At 35.5% G+C, this 3,153-nt stretch overlaps 1 pseudogene; it reads right to left on the reverse strand.

The window, feature by feature from the left end:
* Positions 1-1,892: 1,892 nt before the first annotated feature.
* Positions 1,893-3,153, reverse strand: part of LOC109505355 (uncharacterized) — a 7,085-nt pseudogene continuing 5,824 nt past the window's right edge.

Genomic DNA, 3,153 nt, shown 5'->3' on the forward strand with positions numbered 1-3,153 from the left:
GAGTTGTTTTACTTTTCAGAGTCATAGGTTGCTTGGAAAAGAAAGTTGCAGGATAATCATTCATTGATGGAGTAGTTAGTGTAACTCTTATAATAGATAAACAATTGAACTATGAAGTTGAATAAATTTGGATATTTGTTAATGATGGACTTTTATTTGGATTGATATAGCAATTATATAAATTTGTAAAACTTTCTAGTATCATCGAGGTTTTGATCATTCAGAAGGCCTTATATGTTCTCTGTGGGTTATAACCTTAAAGTCATATCGCCATGTCACATGGCCAACTTAGGTCATGGTTTTGGGTGTGACAATACGAGAACACTTTGGAGCCACTCACAAGACTTCTTCCACATTCTCTTGATGACCCATCATAGTTCCTGTCTCTGTAGAAATATAGGCCAGAAAATTTGGCTATTCAAGCAACATAGTGACAAGTGTTCTATGTCTTCTACAGTAGCACGGGTCCTAGTTTATGTCAGATTGATATAAAGACCCTTATGCAGGCTCCATGCTAACAAGTAGAGAACTTGTAGAATCCCTCTTCCAAAAAAATAATATGTGTGATGACTATCTTTTAAGTACTACGATGCCATTGGTTGCTATTATTTAAAATAAAATACTTCATTATTGTCATAGCAACAACCAAATATGCACTATTATCTTGCCTCTATGCCAACACAGAGGAAATGAGTTCCCCCATAACTCTTTGTTAGCTTTCTGTTGACTTTTCTTTATCCATTTCTTTGGTCAATATTTGTTCACTTCATCTATTGTCCTTGTTGGTAGTCCTTTGAGGTGTGTGCTAAGAAATAACTATCAATTAGTTGATTTCCCATTGCAGAATCCAAAAAGCAAGCTTGGCCATTAAGTGTGTAATAGGGCAAGCGTACTCCAAACTACGCCATTCTAGAGGAACAAGGATGCAAAGACATGCACACCCAAGAGCAAAATACTTTCTTTTCCATAGATGTAATGTGATTTCTCGAGTTGATCCATACAAATGTAGCAAACAATATGGCAAATAGAAAACTATTTGTGATAAGAAATAATAAAGTACAAATACTTTTGGGTCAGGCGCCTTTATGGGTTGGATGCCCATATAGTTCAGATTTGGCTCATATCTATGGATTGAAGGCTGGATGTGCACTTTTGAACTAATTTTAGAACAAGTTTCGATTAAATCAGATGTATTTTTTCCAAATTTGTTTCCAACATAATGGAGCTACATCCCATTTTTTAACCCAAGTCAAACTAAAGCCTAGGCCTCAACAACACAGTTGCAAACCTTAAAGAGCAATAATGTGTGTATGTGAATATATGTTTGTGTACACATGCGTGTGTGCGTGAGTGCACGTGCGCACACATACATATATACATAAATACAAATACACATATACATATGTACGGATGTATGTATATGTATATACATATGTATATATGTGTGAATGTGTGTATGTATGTATGAGGATACATGTAACATGTCACCATCGTAAAGACAGATGGTGGGCAGTGGATGGAGATCTATCATCCCATTTGAGTGGAAATAATTCTACAACATGTCTCTTAATCAAAGTTTGCCATAATGAAAAATAAAAGTCAGGCACTAGGTGGCTTTCCCACCACAAGTAAAAAAGAAAATAAAAAAAATGAAAAAAGAGAAAGACCTAGCTGATGCAATTTGTATAAGATCTCCCTGCTCGAGGTTTGTCACGATACTATACTTGGATTTTTGTTAGAAACAAAACCAGCTATGGAAACATGACACGAGACAGACACAAAGAAGTTCAACTTTATTATATAGTAGTAAGAGTTCATCATCTTTCAGGCACCATGCCTGAATACTATATACTAATTATCAAATGCTAATAGAAACAAGAAGATCAATCTTGCTAAGAGTTTAAGGGCCCTTCCATACGGATGTAGTCATACATAATTTCCTGAAAAGCACTCTGGTTCCTTGGTTGAGTGAGAAATATCGTATTATCACCTTGAACAAGCCAAGCACTTTGTATATCGATATTGTACAACCAGTATAATCCATGGATTCCATGTCTCACAATTGAATTGTCCCGTCCAATCAACCTTGTTGTAAAGTGAGCAGGGTTTGCTTTCAAGTCGTTGAAACGAACCTTAGCCGAAGATGGAGACTGAGTCAATTTATCATTTTATCAAGTGTTGAAAATTTGAAAAAGAAAGCTCTATAAGTATACTTGTAGTTCAGAAAGGGTAGCAGATGCAAGTGCGACTCGAAGCTTGTAATTTCCAGTTTGATTAATGCTATCAAGATGAAACTTAATCTGCCACGTGGTTGGCTGATACGAGTTTTGCTTGGTCTTCCTGAAGGACAAGAAAAGTTACAAATCAATTTCATTCAATGCCGGTGCAAAAATGCAAACTGCAAGGAACTTGTTACTTGCTAATAAGTCAAATTCATAATTACTTCGAACTTCTATAGAAATAGAGTTTGTCCAACTTGGTGCTAATGTTGTGATATTTGCACATGAATTTATAAATGCATAAAGGCAACATGTCAAACACTGAAAAAAAATTGTCTCCAATATTGATGTCAAAAAAAAGTATATTTGTTCTGACTATGCTTATCTACACATCGTAAGTCAGAAAAGATTGATGATGAAAATATTAAGGGGGGAATCAAAATCAATGCAATTCTAAAGCTTTAAACTTGAAATAGCCAGGTATTTAGAAATCTCAATTATGTTTACAAGCATTTGAGCAATTACAAAAGCGTGGTATCAACAAAATTTAGTCATCAAGATCAACACATGATAGTTGAAGAAATTAGGCTATAGAAAAAGATATAGTAGGCCACTGAACTTGTGATTTTGTTTGAGAATGCCAAGTTGAATATCCTCTTAGAGAGGGGGGGAGGGAGAGAGAGAGAGAGAGTGTGTGTGTGTGTGTGAGAGAGAGAGAGAACAAAGCTAGCCCATATTAAGGTTGAGGAGAGACAGTACCTGGTAACTTGAGCAAAGAACCAATCTTTCTTATAGTCATTTTTACCAATTGTATAAACAAGATCACCATCTGGATGCAATTCTGCATATCTGTCCCACAGGCCATATTGCCTAAATCTGTAAAAGCAATGTAGGAGATTCAGTGTAATGCAAGAATGAAGTATCAATTAAGAAA

Source organism: Elaeis guineensis, chromosome 14, assembly GCF_000442705.2.
Source record: "Elaeis guineensis isolate ETL-2024a chromosome 14, EG11, whole genome shotgun sequence".
Classification (NCBI taxonomy): Eukaryota; Viridiplantae; Streptophyta; class Magnoliopsida; order Arecales; family Arecaceae; genus Elaeis; species Elaeis guineensis.